General features: G+C 40.6%; 1 protein-coding gene across 2 annotated transcripts in view; it reads right to left on the reverse strand.

The window, feature by feature from the left end:
• usp36 (ubiquitin specific peptidase 36) overlaps positions 1-15446 on the reverse strand; it is a 61745-nt gene extending 46299 nt beyond the window's left edge. The window contains exon 1 of one of the 2 annotated variants that reach the window (XM_039740734.1): positions 15291-15446. The gene's annotated coding sequence lies outside the window, so the exon portion shown is untranslated. Of the gene's footprint in view, positions 1-9032; positions 9160-15290 lie in introns of those variants that run through there. The other variant, XM_039740733.1, reaches the window with a different exon arrangement.
• Between the last annotated feature and the right edge of the window lie 6658 nt (positions 15447-22104).

Here is a 22104-nt window from a genome sequence, read left to right on the forward strand (position 1 = left end):
TAAAAGGAACACAGCATTTCAGAAAAGAACATCATACCAACAGTAAAATATGGTGGTGGTAGTGTGATGGTCTGGGGTTGTTTTGCTGCTTCAGGACCTGGAAGGCTTGCTGTGATAGATGGAACCATGAATTCTACTGTCTACCAAAAATCCTGAAGGAGAATGTCCGGCCATCTGTTCGTCAACTCAAGCTGAAGCGATCTTGGGTGCTGCAACAGGACAATGACCCAAAACACACCAGCAAATCCACCTCTGAATGGCTGAAGAAAAACAAAATGAAGACTTTGGAGTGGCCTAGTCAAAGTCCTGACCTGAATCCAATTGAGATGCTATGGCATGACCTTAAAAAGGCGGTTCATGCTAGAAAACCCTCAAATAAAGCTGAATTACAACAATTCTGCAAAGATGAGTGGGCCAAAATTCCTCCAGAGAGCTGTAAAGACTCATTGCAAGTTATCGCAAACGCTTGATTGCAGTTATTGCTGCTAAGGGTGGCCCAACCAGTTATTAGGTTCAGGGGCAATTACTTTTTCACACAGGGCCATGTAGGTTTGGATTTTTTCTCCCTAAATAATAAAAACATCATTTAAAAACTGCATTTTGTGTTTACTTGTGTTATATTTGACTAATGGTTAAATGTGTTTGATGATCAGAAACATTTTGTGTGACAAACATGCAAAAGAATAAGAAATCAGGAAGGGGCAAATAGTTTTCACACCACTGTATATGTATATATATATATATATATATATATATATATATATATATATATATATATATATATATATATACACACACACATATACACATACACACACACAGTGGTGTGAAAAACTTTTTGCCCCCTTCCTGATTTCTTATTCTTTTGCATGTTTGTAAAACAAAATGTTTCTGATCATCAAACACATTTAACCATTAGTCAAATATAACACAAGTAAACACAAAATGCAGTTTTTAAATGATGGTTTTATTATTTAGGAGAAAAAATCCAAACCTACATGGCCCTGTGTGAAAAGTAATTGCCCCTGAACCTAATAACTGGTTGGGCCACCCTTAGCAGCAATAACTGCAATCAAGCGCTTATGATAACTTGCAATGAGTCTTTACAGCTCTGGAGGAATTTTGGCCCACTCATCTTTGCAGAATTGTTGTAATTCAGCTTTATTTGAGGGTTTTCTAGCATGAACCGCCTTTTTAAGGTCATGCCATAGCATCTCAATTGGATTCAGGTCAGGACTTTGACTAGGCCACTCCAAAGTCTTCATTTTGTTTTTCTTCAGCCATTCAGAGGTGGATTTGCTGGTGTGTTTTGGGTCATTGTCCTGTTGCAGCACCCAAGATCGCTTCAGCTGGAGTTGACTAACAGATGGCCGGACATTCTCCTTCAGGATTTTTTGGTAGACAGTAGAATTCATGGTTCCATCTATCACAGCAAGCCTTCCAGGTCCTGAAGCAGCAAAACAACCCCAGACCATCACACTACCACCACCATATTTTACTGTTGGTATGATGTTCTTTTTCTGAAATGCTTCTGAAATCTTGGCAATCATTGAGATGTTTCTTAGCAAAATTGAGACGAGCCCTAATGTTCTTTTTGCTTAACAGTGGCTTATGCCTTGGAAATCTGCCATGCAGGCCGCTTTTGCCCAGTCTCTTTCTTATGGTGGAGTCGTGAACACTGACCTTAATTGAGGCAAGGGAGGCCGGCAGTTCTTTAGACGTTGTCCTGGGGTCTTTTGTGACCTCTCGGATGAGTCGCTCTGCGCTCTTGGGGTAATTTTGGTCGGCCGGCCACTCCTGGGAAGGTTCAACACTGTTCCATGTTTTTGCCATTTGTGGATAATGGCTCTCACTGTGGTTCGCTGGAGTCCCAAAGCTTTAGAAATGGCTTTATAACCTTTACCAGACTGATAGATCTCAATTACTTCTGTTCTCATTTGTTCCTGAATATCTTTGGATCTTGGCATGATGTCTAGCTTTTGAGGTGCTTTTGGTCTACTTCTCTGTGTCAGGCAGCTCCTATTTAAGTGATTTCTTGATTGAAACAGGTGTGGCAGTAATCAGGCCTGGGGTGGCTACGGAAATTGAACTCAGGTGTGATACACATTTTTTAACAAGGGGCAATTACTTTTTCACACAGGGCCATGTAGGTTTGGATTTTTTTTCTCCCTAAATAATAAAACCATCATTTAAAAACTGCATTTTGTGTTTACTTGTGTTATATTTGACTAATGGTTAAATGTGTTTGATGATCAGAAACATTTTGTGTGACAAACATGCAAAAGAATAAGAAATCAGGAAACGGGCAAATAGTTTTTCACACCACTGTGTGTGTGTGTATATTATATATATATATATATATATATATATATATATATATATATATATACACACACACACGTCAATAAATTAGAATATCATCTAAAAAGTTAATTTCAGTAATTCATTTCAAAAAGTGAAACATATTATATAGGTTCATTACACACACATATATATATATATGTGTGTGCATAGATTCTCTATGGGGTATAGGTCAGGTGAGTTTGCTGGCCAATCAAGCACAGTGATACCATGGTCATTATACCACGTATTTGTACTTTTGGCAGTGTGGCGGGTGCCAGTTCCTGCTGGAGAATGATATCAGCATCTCCATAAAGCTTGTCAGCAGAGGGAAGCATGAAGTGCTCTAAAATTTCCTAGTAGACGGTTGCGCTGACTTTGGACTTGATAAAACACTATGGACCAACACCAGCAGATGGCAAATCATCACTGACTGTGGAAACTTCACACTGGACCCTCAAGCAACTTGGATTCTGTGCCTCTCCATTCTTCCTCCAGACTCTGGGACCTTGATTTCCAAATGAAATGCAAATTGACTTTCATCTGAAAAGAGGACTTTGAACCTCTGAGCAACAGTTCAGTCCATTTTCTCCTTAGCCCAGGTAAAATGCTTCTGATGTTGTCTCTGGTGAAGAAGTGCCTTGACACAAGGAATGCTGTGACAGTTGTAGCCCATGTCCCGGATATGTCTGTGTGTGGTGGCTCTTAAAACACTGATTCTGATCTTCCCCAAATTCTGTGCTTCACAATCGTCTCAAGGCTGCAGTTATCCCTGTTGCTTGTGCACCATTTTTCTGCCATATTTTTTCCTTCCACTCAACCTTCAATTAATATGCTTGGATACAGCACTCTGTGCACATCCAGCTTCTTTAGCAATGATCTTTTGTGTCGTACCCTCCTTGTGGAGGGTGTCAATGACTGTCTTCTGGACAACTGTCAAGTCATACATCTTTCCCATGATTGTGTGGCCTACTGAAACAGACTGAGACCCCATTTAAAGGCTCAGGACACCTTTGCAGGCGTTTTGGTTTAATTAGCTGAGTGGAGTGGGACACCATGAGTCTACAATATTGAACTTTTTCACAATACATGTATCCTAATTTTCTGAGATACTGTATTTTGGTTCTCATTAGTTATAAGCCAAGATCAGCAATATGAAAAGAAATAAACGCCTGAAATATATGACTCTGTGTGTAACGAATCTATATAGGAGTTTCACTTTTTGAATTGAATTACTGAAATAACTTTTCCATGACATTCTAATTTATTGAGATGTACCTGCATACGACTACTTAGCCTTTTAGCAAACCACACTGTATTCAAAGGCAGAGGAATATTAAGTTTTAACAGTGACATGAAAGTGTGCTTAGCACTATATTCGAAGGTCACAGGAATAAAGTTTACATTATGAAAAACAGTTCACTGTAGTGAAAAAAAGGGCTAAGACTGCAGTTGAACTTGTCATACCTGTTAACACTTTGTACAGTGTTGACTCCATTAGGCAGCATGTTAGTGGCCGACACAAAAATGGGAGAGTACAACTGTGCTGGAAGGTCCACAAGCAATTAAATGTGACAAAGTCATGCAAACTGACGTGGCCCAGTTAAGAGATTAGCTACTTTCCACTGGCAAATATTACGACTTGGACTTGTATAATGTGACATCAGCTTTAGTGTATTGTGACCAGTCCCCATATGTCTCAAAAATTGGTCCTCACTGAGAAACAAGATAAGCGATTAATACTATGGCATTCAGTTAACATTCTGGGTATCGCAATAAATATTCACACACTTCAAAATGATTGCGGGGCAGTGTGGAAGACTTAAGACAACGTCACACTGCACAACTTCTTGTCAGAGAGAATACCAAATTAGAGGACAACGTAACAATTTTCCAGCACAGTTTCACATTTCCAAAGTATCACAAGCTCGCCCCTTTTTCTGATAGCCAATAACATGCTGCCCAATGGAGCCAAGGCCTGTGAGAAGTCTCTCTTCTGTGTCTCGCGTCCAAAATACCCAGGATGTTTATTCTGCATTATCTACACTGCGCGTTGGTTGTCAGCTCTCATATGCAAACAACAGTCAAATTGTTTTTGATCTTTTTGAGAGGAGTAATAGACGGTTTGGATTGAGTCATTGGGTACATCAAACTACACGACTGACTCCGAATCGCACAGATTATATAAATGAAGTGTGTGACTGACCATTGGAAGAGTCATGTAATGTGACAGTCATCTTTAGTTGGAGATGAAGGAGAGAAAAAATGGCTTTTAGGAGTCAATATGAATACTTTTGAATCAAATAAAAAGGCAGAAAGCTCAGGAATCCTCTACTGAAAGAAATCCCTCACTAACAGCATGTAGTACTGTCATCACCATAAGTGCCATTAAGTTTAAAATAAGCATCCCAGGTTTACTGTATAGCAGTGTATGGTCACTTGTCTTGCTGCCAATGTCCTAACACCAACATTTAGATGAACAATTTACTACCTTAAAAGTACTTCTTCATACTAGAACAATATTTGAAAAGCAACACATTATGATTAAAACAAAAAAAATAAGCATCTTAAATTGGGTGAAGATTTGGACTATGGAGAATAAAATCATTATTACACTACTGTACTATTCCTAATTGGGGAAACAGCAGCCCATTTTTCTGCCTGTAAGAATCATGAGACAGATTATCAGAATACAAGTTATGGCCTGTTAGGCCACTTTTCTAGATCTAGCAATGTATGAGACACCCTGTATCCTACAGTCAGATAGAAAAGGTTATACACTAAATAGATTGCATTATTGTACCACCAAATGTCTCTCAAGGCTTTCAGTTCAAGATTTTATTAAAGACACTGGGTTACTATCATCCCCAACTCAGAAACAATGGATTTCTGGAGGCTCTGAAAATAGCACAACAGTAAGTAACCCTGGAGAGGGTTCTATTCCATCACAGGGCCCGCCCGCCTACCCACTCACTCACTCACTCCCCAACACCACAGCAAATTAACCTAATCTACACTTTTATGAAAATGATGGAGGAGCAAAACCAGGGTACACAGAAAAAACATGCAGATACTGGGAGAATATGGAAACTCCACACAGCATCAGAGCACATTGTTTCACCCATGAACCATTGTGCCAACCACACAGAGACTGCTTTTATCAAATGTGCAGACAATTTAGAATATAAAATAAATATATTATAAAATAATTTATAAATAAATAAATAAAAAATCATCAACAGATGAGATCCAGGAGTTACTACTACTACTGGCTTAGGGTATTATAACAACTTAACTATGAGGGAATGTTAACACAATTAGACAAAAAGTACACAAAACTCTAAAGCTGCTGGCATACTAGTGGGAATGCTGCCTTACAACTGATCCCATAATTAAATTCCCAGCTGGAGTATCACGGGTATGGAGTTGGCCAGTATGCCACCCATTAAAAGTCCATCCGGGTCCTTCCAGAGATATGCAGGTTGGTGAAATAATGGGAAGTAATAATAATAAATATAAACACATAATTATAAAACTAACTATAAAATTCTTGTTTGAATGTGTTATTTTCAATTAATTTGGGCCTGTTGAAAACATTTCATTATCAAACCTCTTGATCCGATTTAGGATCATGGCAGACAAGAGCATAATGCAAGGACCAACCCAGGACAGGGCACTAGTTCATCACAGAGTCGACCCATGTAAACATCCACGTGACTAATTTGAACAGCAACTTCAACTAATACACACATTTTTAGAATGCAGGAGGAAAACCAAACTGCATAGAAAACCCCACTAATGAAGAGGTAGAACATGTACAAGCAGTAACCAGGTGCTGGATTAAAACCTAGGAAGGATCAATGAAGCAGCCGCCCTAATCACTGCGACACCACGATTCCTGTTGTGTATTTTAAGCATATTATATGACACATGGTATTACAGGTGTTAGTACTACTACATCCTATACCTAGGAAACTAGAATATAAATTCTAGCCTTGTCACTTTCTCTTTGTAACACATATTTTCCCTGTGGTCGTATTCACGTTTCTCCAAGTACACTGGTTTCATCCCACTTCCTTAGCTGTGTGTTAGTTTACTTTGTGACTTTAAACCAGACCTGTATTACTGATAGATAGATAGATAGATAGATAGATAGATAGATAGATAGATAGATAGATAGATAGATAGATAGATAGATAGATAGATAGATAGATAGATAGATAGATAGATAGATAGATAGATAGATAGATAGATAGATAGATAGATACTTTATTAATCCCAAGGGGAAATTCATAGTAGTAGGTACACACCTCTCCTCATAGCTGATTCTTGACTTGTGCACGATGCCACCAACATAGTCTCTGGCTTCGTTACACAGTTTGATTAAGCTGGCCTAACAATGAATGGATGGATATTCACAAAATAAAAAATAGTTGTCCATAGTTGTATTATAAAAGATGTGTGCCTAAATCTTCAAATCCCTCACCCTTACAAAGCAAAATAATTACTTAAATATTTAATTTCACCTGAACTATACCTTAAATGGTGTCACTGTTGCTAAGAATGTCAATGACACAAATTATAGGTCACATAACGAGTCGGTTCCTTATATTTCCTTCATGATTCTTCTACATTATTTCCATTTTCCCCAAGGTATAAATTACACAGAGATTTTGGCAAGTACCTGCCATGAAAGTGGAATATAAAGTCAAGCAAAGCGGGCGTTATTGTCATACCATCTATACACTACCTTGTTACATACACTGTGGTTTGAAACTAGGTTTCTTAAGATAAGATGGCTTTACAACAAACTACTAAGGTAAAGCTAATAATTTTGAGGCAAAGTGAAAAAACAATGCATCCTCATCGCTCCATAAGCCTGTCCACTCTCTGTGTGGTCTCATATTGTGTTCTCCCTCTTGTCTGTTTGGGTTTTCTTTCTGATACTTTGATTTTCCTATCTGATCTAAAAATATACACACTAGGCCCTGTATGGGTATGCATGTGGATGGGCACTGCAAACCATCATGTTAAATGGGTACCACCTTGTCAGGGGTTGATCCCTGCCACCCAGAATTCCGGTAACAGTTTCCATAATTAACAAACCTTAAGGAAAAAAGATTTCAACCAAGATGTTGCAAGTTCACATGCCAATGCTTTACAAGGGAAAATAAGTATTTTGACTACCCATTTCAACCTATGGAGTCATGAGGTATATTATAAAAATCCTAAAAAATAAACTTTAAGAAAGGGGTCTGTGTTGGTGAAATGAACAATAGAACATATTAAAAGATGCCATGTTGGCATATTCGTAAGCACTGCAACCTCACAGCTCCAGCTGACTGACTATTCTCTGTGTGTTCCCCCCTCAATGGTTTTTTTTTTATCTATTATCCCAAACTCTATATCATGCCAGGCAAATTGACCCTGTATGGGTAAGCATGAGTGTGTGGCACTGTAAGTCAGGATGATATCTTAATGCCACCTTGTCAGAAGTCAATCCCTGCGATTCAGAACTGCAGTAACATCTTCCAAAACTGACCAATCTTAAGGAAAAATGGTTTCAACCAAGATGTGGCAAGTTCATATGCCAATGCTTTACAAATGAAAATGTGTTTTCTTGACTAGCCGGATTGATGCCGTATATTCATAAATACTCCTAAAACGGGCACTTTAAGAACGGTGTCTGCATTAATGAAATTTACAATATGACATTAAATACACCATGTTGGCACAGTGGTTAGTTAGCACTGCTGCCTCTCGGCAACAGAACCCTGGTTTCAAATTTCCAGTGTAGAGTTTGCACAGTCTACCCCTATGTCTGCGTTGATTGTCCTCCCACATCTCGAACCTCGACAGATTAACCGAGAAGAGTAAACTATCCCGTTATGTACACTGTGACGAACTGGCGGTCTATCTGTCCATCGCTATTGGGATATGAGCTGGCCGACTTTCACCAAGTAGATATGCAAATTAAGACGGGTGGAAAATGGGCTGTAATTCTATGAAATTTCTGTACAAGAGTTCGTCCAGATTCCAAACACCACAAGACGCAGAATGTTAATAATATTGAGATTAAAACTAGAAAATGGCTATAAAGCACGCCCGTCAGCGTTACGTAAATAATAATCACGAATACGCGTGTCGAGGCGGTATTTTCGCCTATTGGGGGGGAAAAAAAATGAACCAAAGGCCAATTCGATACCCAAGGAATTCCTGTATTTTAGAAACAAATCGCCAGGACGTGAAATCCATCGTATTCATGCACACGACTGGATGGGACACCATTTCAATCGCAGCCCTTTCGTTTTGAACCAAACATGCTGCAGTCATCTCAGACAACACGTGCAGTTTGAAGGTCGGACATCTCTTACGTTACTGCTTTGCCGATTCTATTTCTACTACTGGAAACTTCAGTAACGCTACGCAAATAAACAATGTGACTGAAATCGACCAAAAAGGAAACTGTTAGCAGCGTTTTAAAAATGTCGCCACGTCTCGCGGGTACGTCACTCCTAGATAAGGTACACACGCGCTCGCAACGTGAGACGAACAGATGCGCCAAGGTTCTTGACTTAAGCTGCAATGTGGACAGCGCCCCACGTAAATGCAACACGATTACCATTAACAAAGAACTCCATGCCTGAATAAACATTCGTAATGACGCGCTGAAACATTGTTATCGGGTTTACCTTTTCGTAACGTATATGCTGACCCCAGTAACTCCGTTTAGTTCGCTGGCGTATTCGCTAGGCTTGTATTTAAATATAGTTGCCTTCCCCCAATTTACATTCGGCCCTCCATGCAGCACAGGAGGTTAGAATAGGGGGTAAGCAGAAGACGAGGGGAGGACCCAAAGTTCACCCTAACCAATCGATGTGCGACCATACAGATGATTGAATGCTTACGTTAGCCAATTGCAGAGCAGGTATCTCGCCAACTCCGCTTGTCAATCATGACGAGTCAGTGAATGACGTCATGTTCGGAGTCCACGAATTTCGAAGACCGGGAATCCATTTTAAACAGGGAAAGAATTCTGTTTTTGCTTTGCAGCAAAGCGCGGAACGGGATTCTCATTTTTTATTTGGTTAATCGTTCAAAGTTTGTAGGAATATTGTTAAAATTAGAACTTTTCTGGAATAAAAAATAATCCACAGAGCCGGAAGTTTAATTATGTAAACATCCCCTGTTGTAATGTAATGTAGTTACTCCTCCGCCGTTGTAGGAAGCAATAGCACCACTGCTAGGACAAGCGAACAGGTACCACTGCGTTAATGGCTTCAAAAAAGGGTCCGTTTTTCATTAGTTTTTATATATTTACGAAATATATTACGAATACATTATACCATAAAAACTGAATGTGGGGTTTATAAATCTGCTGGTGATTATAATACAACAGAGATACGATATGTAGTATAGGTTAAGGTAGAAGTGCCCAATGCGCCGATCGCAAAGGTAGTGCAGGTAGATCTCGTTGCATTCAAAAAAAATTTTTTTAATGTTAGTCTATCATATATCCTCCCTATAACATTTGCCACTTGATTGACATACAGGGCGGCTAGTCTGAGATCTCTTTTCTTCTAACACATTTGTCATCCCGCACGCACGATCCAACGCGCGAGCTACTGCAAAACTCCGGCTGTGATCTAGTTAGCCTTCCAATTTATATCGACTAAAGAAGGGATTTTAAAAAAAAAATGTTTTGCAAAGGTATGGACTGGATGTGGAATTAGAAGAGGATTTTTTTTCTCACAATGTCACAATCGAAGTGCTTTTGTCTGATCTGTCAATCTATCATTGCTATTATAAAGGAAAATGTGGAAAGGCATTTTCGAAATGTTCATAAAAACTACGAAACTGACTTCCTTCCGAAAAGCGATCTGAGAAAGAGGAAAGAGAGGGAACTAAAATCGCAGGTAATCGGACAGTCGTCATTTTTCACTCGGCTGAATTCAAAAGCTCCTTGACTGCATTATTCGGCTCTACTTATTTATGCGAGTCAGCCTTTTCCCACATGACGATTATTATATCCAAATACTGTAGTGACCTTAAATATATTGAATTGTTATTGTGCCATAAAGGTAATTTAGTTATGCAAGGTACGACAACATACATTTTATGTATAAAGTATACTCAGTATGTGTATGTGTGTGTGTGTGTGTATATATATTTTTTAATGTAGGTAGATCATTTCGACCTGATCATTTTAAAAGTAGCTTGCAAGCCGAAAAAGTGTGGGCACCCCTGGGTTAAGGGGTTTGCTTAGTCTTGAGTATCCTGATCACCCCTGAATCCTGTGTGTAATTGGTTTACCATAGCCTACCAGTTCAAGTGAATGGGAAACAATGTTGCAAACATCTATTACTTCGGTTGATTGGCAATTCTAAATTTGCCCTTAACTGAATGAGTGTGTATGCATTAAACTGACTTTCTATACAGAGCAGAGCATACAATGGAATAAGCCCTTGCTCACCACAATTCTGAACTAAATTAAGTGGATCACAGAATTAATTATAAAGAGTTAAACAGAAATGCTGCCTCTGATCTCAAGAGTAACCTGGAGTCAGTAGCAGAAAAAAACAATCTTGCCTAAACTGATGTTTATGATGAATATCTCATATCCTCTGTACATCCTGCTTACCATACTAATCCAGGGAGCACTACTTTTAGATTTAACCAGACTATAACACATATCATCAGGTTAGATTATGTTTTTTCTTCTATTTTAATATGTTCATTTTTTAAAAGATTATTGTTTCTGCACAGAAAGTACTCAGAGAGTCTCTCCCAGTAGCTGTCCTTCCCTGACACTGCATGGCCGGGACACAAACAAGGATCACTTTAATTGTAAGAAGCAAGTTCTACCACTGAGCTAAATGGAGAACTCCATATAAGGCCATGTCAAATTAACAACCTTCCTGGCTATTTTCAGCTGAAGCCTTGTCTTATATAATTTTAGAGAAACAGAGGCAGTTGGACTTCTGTGAATCCCTGCCCAGCGACTCACTTTATAACTAGTCTGCAATTTTCCACGACAAAAATCAAACTTTGGTCGTAGGGGTGGGCTTTGTGTTAGTAAGTAAGTAATACTTTCTTAGAAGGTTGGCGTCCTTCAACATCTGCAATAAGATGCTGCAGATGTTCTACCAGGCAGTTGTGGCGAGTGTCCTCTTCTATGCAGTGGTGTGCTGGGGAGGCAGCATAAAGATGAACGACGCCTCACGCCTGGACAAACTTGTTAAGAAGGCAGGCTCTATTGTAGGAGTAAAGTTGGACAGTTTGACATCTGTGGCAGAAGGACGGGCACTAAGCAAACTCCTGTCAATCATGAAGAATCCACTGCATCCACTGAACAGTGTCATTTCCAGGCAGAGGAGTAGCTTCAGTGACAGACTTTTGTCACCGTCCTGCTCCACTGACAGACTGAGGAGATCGTTCCTCCCCCACACTATGCGACTCTTCAATTCCACCCACCCGGGGGAGTAAATGCTAACATTATTTAAAGTTATTATCTGCTTTTACATGCATTTTTATTACTGTTTAATTTAATATTGTTTTTTGTATCAGTATACTGCTGCTGGATTATGTGAATTTCCCCTTGGGATTAATAAAGTATCTATCTATCCAGCCTACTACGCTAAAACTAAAATCTATCTATCTAAGTACAATTCATCTAATGCAGCGACAAGGAATGAGAAGCGTGGGTATATTAGACCTCACAAACATGTACCATGACAGAATGGAAAAAAGAAAACAAAAAGGGGTAAGACTGTGGCTAAACTCACCATAACTGCTAACCCTTAAAACAGCACCAGCTCATCACTATCTGTCAAAAAGAGGAGTGAGCAGGACTGTGCTGGAAGGTCAGCACACAGCCAGTAAATGTGACATGTCCAGCAATTTTCAGTCGCGTAAATGGATATGGTCGGATGACAACATCACCAGCTGCAGCTGTCAAGTCTGACATGTCCAACAACGATGCCATATAATGTGACATAAACTTTAGCCCGAAGCTAGTCTGGCTGCTGATTAGTGATGGAGCTTCTTGTGCCACAAAAAGAGTCTCTCTCTTGCACAGGGACAACTGGTTACAATTATGTTCATATTTTACTGTTTATGCTTTTAATATGTGCAGTTTAGTTTAATCCCTTTGAGAACAACAAATTGTCAGTAAATTAGTAACTATACAGTGTTAATCTGTAAAAAGAATCATAGCTACTGTAAGAGAATGATGAAATGTCTGACTTTTCTAAAAACTAGCAGAGAAACAACGTATTTTAGCTCATGTGTAGGAAGGAAAAGTTGCACCATTCCATGTTTTCACTAGTTCCGGTAAAGGGCAATTTCTGTTTTATTTCCAATGCCTTCTGATGTCACTTTTTTAAAAACACACGTGAAATTTCTCAGGCAAAATTGGCATCTGTGATTGGAAACAAATTTCACAGAGACCTCCTTGATATCATGGTCACTGACTGATTTCCTCCAGGGTCATCATGAGAACAGCAATTCTTAATTAAATCAGTGTTCATCTATGAGCTGTTTTTCTTGTTTTTTTAAAATCACTTCAGTTATTTGGACTGATTTTGTCTTAGATAGATAGATAGATAGATAGATAGATAGATAGATGCCGATAGATAGATGCCGATAGATAGATAGATAGATAGATAGATAGATAGATAGATAGATAGATAGATAAGACTTTATTGTCTGTGCCCCAAAGGGGTCACAGAAATTTCCCTTTTGACACGCTTATGAGACAAACAGACCAAAAAAATACAAATATAAACAAACAATAGAAAAAACCTACTTCATCTGATTCACAACAGATACTGCTGAGGGTACAAAAGATTTCTTGTATGCATTCTTCCGCGCCAATGGGGTTTTATACCTCCTACCTAATGGCAGCAATCTAAAGAACGCATAAAGAGGATGAGAGACATCCTTCACAATCATGGTTGCCTTCCTCAACAGTGCACGGTTGTGCAGTTCAGAAAGGGGAGTTTGAGGTAATCCAATTATTTTGGAAGCCTGGTTAACTACACGACACAGTTTTGTTCTATGTTTATTCGGTACCTCCTCTATCATTCACTTTTTATTTCCCAATTTTTATCTATATATCCTAACTGCAAGGAGACGGGAGTCTGCTGGAGCCAATCCCAGCCAACACAGGGTGCAAGGCAGGAAACAAACCCCGGGCAGGGCACACACACACACACACTAGGGACAATTTTGGATCGCCAGTGCAGCTAACCTGCATGTCTTTGGACTGTGGGAGGAAACCCACGCAGACACAGGGAGGACCCAGGAAGTGAACCCGGGTCTCCTAACTGCGATGCAACAGCGCTAACACTGCTCCACCGTGCCAACACCTTTATCTGTCTAAATCTTTCTTTATGAAGTTACAGTGACAGTTTGCCTGTTGTTTCAATTATAAGGCATCTAGTAAGCGGTACAGGATTCTCAGCAGCAGTGCCAATGCTTGCGTTGTACTATCCGTTGAAAAGTGCAATGTATTTCATTACTACAGTAAATGCATCACACCTGATAGTGCATCGCAAACATTTACGCTGAATACACCGAAAAGAGTGCCGGATGGAGAGAAATCGTCTTGTATTATGTAGAAGGCATCTCTCCTAAAAGTATTAAAAAAAGCAAATCCCTGAATATGTTTTCTGTGGTTCCTATGAGTATGTTTGTCGTGTTCTATGTAAATCTAATGTCACATTACACAATGTCTGGTTGTAGGTTATGTCAGACTTGCCACCTGGAGTTGCCGACCTTGTCATTGGACCATGTCAACATAATGACTGAAAAATCACTGGACATGCTATTTCCCTTTCTGTGACAGTGATGGTGCTCTATAATGGGTTAACAGGTATGACAAGTTCAGCTAAAATCTCAACCTTTCTTTTGTTCATCCTGTTGTGGTACGTAGAACACAAGACATCAGACAGACAAGCTTGTCTTCGGTTTGTGAGGTCCGAAACACCTACTGTACGTTCTTTATTCTTCACCACTGTATAATATGCACTATACTTATAGGTGAGCCTTCATTAGTCGTCAGGTCTCATGCATACAGGACATACCCCATAAACTAAAGACAAAATGAGTTTGTCAGCAAGTCTCGGACTCGTTGGAGTGAGTTGCGGGGCCTTCCAGAATATACAAATGGCTTCATGGATTACTTCAGACTCACTAAGATTATGTAAATGAAGGCAGCAAATGAAAACTGCTGGAACTGGAGTCAAAGGTGACATGGACTTAAATCATTATAGTAGATTTAAACGAAACTAAATGTTTTCATCCAAATACACACACATTATTAAAGAAAAATGAGTATCACTTGGGCCAGTTTGCTTTACTGCAATATATTTAATAATGTCATTTTAAAGGTAACAGTAAACTAAATTTACCTATACAGTTAGAATTTATTGGTGCCCCGTCTACGACTCGGCTCTGTCTTGCATCACCAGCAGCTGGCACAGACTCCACCCCCACTGAATGGCAAAGCGGGTTTTTAAAATGGATGTTTGGAACAAATGACATCTGCATCTGGGTACAAAACCAGGAAATTCAAGTTTTTTTGTGTTGTTGGTAATAAATTGTCTCGAGTAGTAAGTTTGTAATGTTTCCCTGACCTTATTGGAGTGATTGATGTTTACGGTAAAAATAAAATCAATGCAATAAGCCTAAGTGGTTGCTTATCAATATTTTATACATCTTAACCTAACCACAGTAAACTGACTTTCCTTTAATTACCAAACAACAATTTTTTAAAGTCACTTCTGCCTCTGTAATCCCTAAAATAAACAACGCAATGATTAGTTCCCAGTAAAATTTACATTTTTGCACACGCGGTCAGCGAAATTCGCGTCATTCATTTTCAGCAGCTACTTACACTTTCCAACGCCGTCTACGCCCCCTAAAGAAAGAAAAACAAACAGCCTTACCCTGGTCTCATTCGCCAACGTTCAGTGCGGGCGCTGGCAGCTCCTCTGGACAGGCGCTTACAAAATATTTGTTCTCTGGTTTTCCCTTCTGCTTCCCCACAATAATTTGCCAACCTCGGCCCAAAGACGCAGAACAACCCACTTGTGCGCCAACAGCACGTGCGGAGGACGTGTGTACAGTCCGCGCGCGCGCATCCGCCCGCCCGCCTCCACGTGGCAGAAAGCCAAACCAATGACAACAGGACTGCAAACGAAAGGGGCGGGGCTAAAATGAGTTTTGAATTGTCCCGTTTTCCAATGGGGTTGCGGATGGGGTCACCAAAGCTCTTGAATGAGTTGTGGACTTTTCTGAGGTGCAAACTGAAAATCATCCGCCCTGAGCTAGTTCTGAACGATTTTGAACTTCATCGGTACATGAAAGTAAAACCAGTTGACTGAATAAAGAATATGCAAGAAAAGAAGCTACCCAGGGAGATTCTGCACCTAGAAACGGTGAACTGGGATTTAAGGGTGCACACCACCGTTGGGCAGTCTTTAAAAAAAAAGTATATATCCATCAATTTAGATATATAATTCATTGTGCAAAACTATTAGATCTTTAAAGATTCCTCGTGGGATGTGCGTGTTGACAAAATTACGATTTTAAAGATTGTCACGTTGGATACAAAGACGCCTATTTAAAAATGAATGGTCCACCTGTACATTTTGTTCTACTGCGCCAGGGCTGCCTGGGCGGAAATGCGTCATGAACGGGGAAACAAGTGGCGATGAGGTATTTTTAAATGCCACCCGTGCTTCTATACTTTATTGCTTAACCAAACATTTTTTTAGCTTATACACTGATCGGACTGCGGTGGGCTGGCACCATGCCCGGGATTTGTTCCTGCCTTGCGCACACACACTAGGATCGCCAATGCACCTAACCTGTATGTCTTTGGACTGTGGGAGGAAACTCATGCAGACACGGGGAGAACATGCAAACTCCACGCAGAGAGGACCCGGGAAGCGAACCCAGGTCTCCTTACTGCGATGCAGCAGCGCTACCACTGCGCCACCCCCATTTATCGTTATTCATTTATTAATTTATCTGTTTAGCTATTTTTACTAGCATAAAGTTTTACACAGCTGGCCTAGCTTTCTTTCTCGGGGTGGGGGTTGATTTGTTTCAAACCTTTTTTTTTTTTGTAAAACTTGAGTTATGTGTATGCAATGCTATTTGATTGTAATAAAATAAAAAAAAAAATAGAATCATTCATTTGACACCTTTCATGTTCTTCATTTCCAGTTTGAATATACAATGGGTAAGTGTAAGTCTTCATGCTCCTTCACTTTCTGTACACTTTATTAATAGTGTTGCAGATTACTTTTAAAATGGACACGGTAGCCATTTTTGCCAAACCATAATGACAAAGTGAAAACATGTTTTTAGAAAAGTTTGCACTCCAAATTGCGCTCAGGTGCTTCCTGCTTGCTTCAGTTCTCCTTGAGATGTTTCCAGAACTTAACTGTAGGCCACCTGTGACACATGGAGTCGACTGGACATCATTTAGAAAGGCACACGTGTCCCACTGCATCACACGACAAAAACCAAATCATGAAGTCCAAGGAACTCTTTGTAGACCGCCACAATCAAGCTGAGGCGAGACCTAGATAAGGACAAGGAGATAAAAAACATTTATGAATCTTTTGAATTTTCCCAGGAGCACATTGGGAACAATACAGTATTTGACTCAGTAACTGTAAAAGCAGAGAAATTTTGGAACCACTAGGAATCTTCCTGTAGATGGCATTCCGGTAATATTGATTTACCAGGCAGGAAAAGCCTTTGTGAGGGAGGTAACCCCATAACCCAATGGTTACTCTGACGGATCTTCAGACGTCCACTGCGGAGATGAGAGAACCGGTCAGGATGGCAACCATCTCAGCAGCATTCCATCAATCAGGCGTTTATATGATAGAGTGGTGGGTCGGAAGCCACTCCTGAGTAAATGGTCTATAACAGTGTAAAGAACTCTGAGAGCATGAGGAGAAGGATTCTCAGGTCTGATGAGACAAAAAGTGAACTCTTTGGGCTGAACTCTAAGCACCATGTCTGGTGAAGACCAGGCACTGCTCATCATCTACCCAATGCCTTCCCTACTGTGAAGCATGGTGGTGGCAGTATTTCTCTATGGGGGGGGTGGGGGTTGCAGGGACAGGGAGACTGCTCAGAACTGAGGGGAGGATGAATGCAGCTAGATATATAGAGGCCCTTGAAGAAAATCTGCACCGGAGTGCACATCACCTCAGACTGGGGAGACAGTTCACCTTTCAGCATGACAACAACCCGAACGATACAGCCAAGACAACGCTGGAGTGGCTGGGTGCCCTGGTGTGGCCCAGCTAAAGCCCAGATGTAAGCCTCATAGGACATCTGTGTAGAGATGCTTTCTATCCAGTCTAATAGAGCCTGAGAGGATCTGCTAGGAAGAGTGGGATAAACTGCCCAAATCCAGGGGTGCACAGCTTGTAGAGACTTAGTAAGATGACTCCAAGCTGGATTTGATGCCAAAGGGGCTTTGTGAATTAAAGGTCTGAATACCTCTATAAATGAGTATTTCAATTTTTTGATTATTACATTTTAAACTTTTCTGAAAACATGTCCTCACTTTTTCATCAGGAGTGGCTGAGTGTAGAATGATGGTGAAAAAAATGACACATTCATACATTTAAAATTATATCTGTAACACGATAAAGCGTGCAGAAAGTGAAAGGGTCTGAATCCACTCTAAATACAGAAGGACTTCATTTGGTTCATACACATGCCTTAACTTCTGTACGTGCCACTTATTACTACACTCATTTCAGCTGTGATCGGAGTATCCTACTACGTTCTATTGATGGACCAGTTAGGTTTACTGGCACTGTGTTTTTGGGGGACGTCCCTGTGATGTACTGATGCCGCTTCCAGTCTTTGTCCTTGCTTTGTACTGCTGGGATAGGCTCCATTTCCAACATGATACTGTCTGTGAAAAGTAGGCAAGAAATTGGGCAAATGGCCGCTGATGTTTAAGCTGTAAAAATGAAGACACCCTAAAGTGCAGCTAACATTGCTGCCAGAAGATGGCAGTTGCAACATTAATAAAGAAAACTGCTAAACTCCACAGTGTTTGCTGATATCTACTACGAGCTTGTAAAGCTCTGCCAGAATGACTTTAGTGAACCTCTTCAAACATCACTCAGGGCTGGTTTCAAGAAAGCCTTCCGTTTTTATTTACATATGCAGTTTAACACACACATACATACAGTGGTGTGAAAAAGTATTTGCCCCCTTCCTGATTTCTTATTCTTTTGCATGTTTGTCACACAAAATGTTTCTGATCATCAAACACATTTAACCATTAGTCAAATATAACACAAGTAAACACAAAATGCAGTTTTTAAATGATGGTTTTTATTATTTAGGGAGAAAAAATCCAAACCTACATGGCCCTGTGTGAAAAGTAATTGCCCCTTGTTAAAAATAACCTAACTGTGGTGTATCACACCTGAGTTCAATTTCCGTAGCCACCCCCAGGCCTGATTACTGCCACACCTGTTTCAATCAAGAAATCACTTAAATAGGAGCTGCCTGACACAGAGAAGTAGACCAAAAGCACCTCAAAAGCTAGACATCATGCCAAGATCCAAAGAAATTCAGGAACAAATGAGAACAGAAGTCATTGAGATCTATCAGTCTGGTAAAGGTTATAAAGCCATTTCTAAAGCTTTGGGACTCCAGTGAACCACAGTGAGAGCCATTATCCACAAATGGCAAAAACATGGAACAGTGGTGAACCTTCCCAGGAGTGGCCGGCCGACCAAAATTACCCCAAGAGCGCAGAGACGACTCATCCGAGAGGTCACAAAAGACCCCAGGACAACGTCTAAAGAACTGCCGGCCTCACTTGCCTCAATTAAGGTCAGTGTTCACGACTCCACCATAAGAAAGAGACTGGGCAAAACGGCCTGCATGGCAGATTTCCAAGACGCAAACCACTGTTAAGCAAAAAGAACATTAGGGCTTGTCTCAATTTTGCTAAGAAACATCTCAGTGATTGCCAAGACTTTTGGGAAAATACCTTGTGGACTGATGAGACAAAAGTTGAACCTTTTGGAAGGCAAATGTCCCGTTACATCTGGCGTAAAAGGAACACAGCATTTCAGAAAAAGAACATCATACCAACAGTAAAATATGGTGGTGGTAGTGTGATGGTCTGGGGTTGTTTTGCTGCTTCAGGATCTGGAAGGCTTGCTGTGATAGATGGAACCATGAATTCTACTGTCTACCAAAAATCCTGAAGGAGAATGTCCAGCCATCTGTTCGTCAACTCAAGCTGAAGCGATCTTGGGTGCTGCAACAGGACAATGACCCAAAACACACCAGCAAATCCACCTCTGAATGGCTGAAGAAAAACAAAATGAAGACTTTGGAGTGGCCTAGTCAAAGTCCTGACCTGAATCCAATTGAGATGCTATGGCATGACCTTCATGCTAGAAAACCCTCAAATAAAGCTGAATTATAACAATTCTGCAAAGATGAGTGGGCCAAAATTCCTCCAGAGTGCTGTAAAAGACTCATTGCAAGTTATCGCAAACGCTTGATTGCAGTTATTGCTGCTAAGGGTGGCCCAACCAGTTATTAGGTTCAGGGGGCAATTACTTTTTCACACAGGGCCATGTAAGTTTGGATTTTTTTTTCTCCCTAAATAATAAAAAAACATCATTTAAAAACTGCATTTTGTGTTTACTTGTGTTATATTTGACTAATGGTTAAATGTGTTTGATGATCAGAAACATTTTGTGTGACAAACATGCAAAAGAATAAGAAATCAGGAAGGGGGCAAATAGTTTTTCACACCACTGTAAATACACACTAGGCCTCCATGAACCTCAGGTGGATTAACTAGTGGATGGAAGGATGGACAAAATAAACTAAAGAATGATCAAAAAATGATTTCAATAATCTTCACCTGACACCGTGAGACAGTCTGGCAGGGGTTCCAGGTGCAGAGATAACACAAAAGTGACAAGAAGGAGGAAAAGGACCTACCAAGGCCCTCCATGAGAGAAGGTGGCCCATACTGGTACTCGGAACAAACACAATGTGGAGCAGGAGTGACCCTGCAAGGGCTATTAGAGAATACTGGTGGTTTTTGGGCAATCCTACAAGGACACCAATGAAACAGCAAGGTCCTATGGAGCTAACATGGAGTCAGCGCAATTCCCATAGGCCACTATGGGCCAACAAATAGTTGTTGAATGGGACTGCGTGTGCCTAGATCCCATTTTAAGGCTGAGTACCATACAAGGGTGCAATGGTGTCAGTGGCTGTAAACATGGCTTTGCTGCCCCTAAATTTCAGAGATCCACTCCAGGCACTGGAGCCAAAGACTGAAAAGGCAAAAGGGAGGAGATCCGGAGTGAGGATAAAAGTAAGGTGGAAAGGATTCAGGCCTGGCCTGACTGCAAATAATGAGAAATGTCGGATTGCTTTTATATAAGTTGTATAAATTGTTAGATCTCATGGTGAGTCATGGCGAGTTTAGGTACTGTGACATTTTGGGTACTGTGAAGAACTGGCATAAACCTCTTATTTCAGATGCTGAATGGGTTTCATCAGACTGAGCAGCAGCAGCTCCCTCATATCCATGCCAGACGTTCTGATGTGTCTCTGACTGTCCTTGAGTGGACCATCCAAAAGCCTAGACCTTAATCCCAGATAACACGTGTTATTTTCATATAAACTGTTTTGTTTTTTTTGAGCTTCTGTAAAATTTTAATTTCTCCTGGGGACAAATCAAGTATCTGCAGTGGGCTGGCGCCCTGCCCGGGGTTTGTTTCCTGCCTTGCGCCCGGTGTTGGCTGGAATTGGCTCCAGCAGACCCCCGTGACTAGGATTAGGATATAGCGGGTTGGATAATTGATGGATGGATGGACAAATCAAGTATAATTTAATCTAATCAAACTGCTATGGCAGGTGGGTGTTCATGAGGATTGCTTTAAGTGGGGAAACAAAAAAAAAAAAAGGACATGGAAAATGCAAGAGGAAAGTGAGAAACGCAAAGTCTGAACCCAAAGAATCGTCAAACTCAAAAGTCAAAACATGAACATCCAAAAACACAAACTTGAATTCCTTAGCTGTCACAAACTCGAACAATTCGTTGTTTAGAAAGTATCTAACAGTAGGATAACAGCATAGTCAGAGCATGAGAACACAGCAAAAATCACGTGACTGGCATTGAGAACAGCAACTCTAAACAACCACCCTGCGGTGGGCTGGCGCCCTGCCCAGAGTATGTTTCCTGCCTTGAGCCCTGTGTTCGCAGGATTAGCTCCAGCAGACCCCCCGTGACCCTGTAGTTAGGATATAGCGGGTTGGGTAATGGATGGATGGAACGCTAAACAACATGCCTGTGGCCACTAGGGGGCAGGTGACTCAATAATTGTCCCAAATGCACAGCTCTCCTCTGGCAACAAATGAAGTCAGGAGGACCAGCAAGGTGGCCATTGAAAAACCACAGATGGAGAATCAAAATAAATCTAAGTAACAGAACAAAGGAGACAAGCCAGAAAGGATGTATTAACACATGACTTCATTGTATTAATCACAGAAAATTGTCCATCCATCTTCCAATCCAGCTTATCCTGAGTAGGGTCAGGAAGAGGCAATCCTAGCAAGCATAAGGTACAAAACAGGAAAAACCACCCCAGGGTGCCAGTCCATCGCAGGGTGAACACATTCACACTCTAACATACACTGGGGACAATTTAGCAATGGCAGTTCACCCAACCT

This window comes from Polypterus senegalus, chromosome 17 (genome assembly GCF_016835505.1).
Source record: "Polypterus senegalus isolate Bchr_013 chromosome 17, ASM1683550v1, whole genome shotgun sequence".
NCBI lineage: Eukaryota > Metazoa > Chordata > Cladistia > Polypteriformes > Polypteridae > Polypterus > Polypterus senegalus.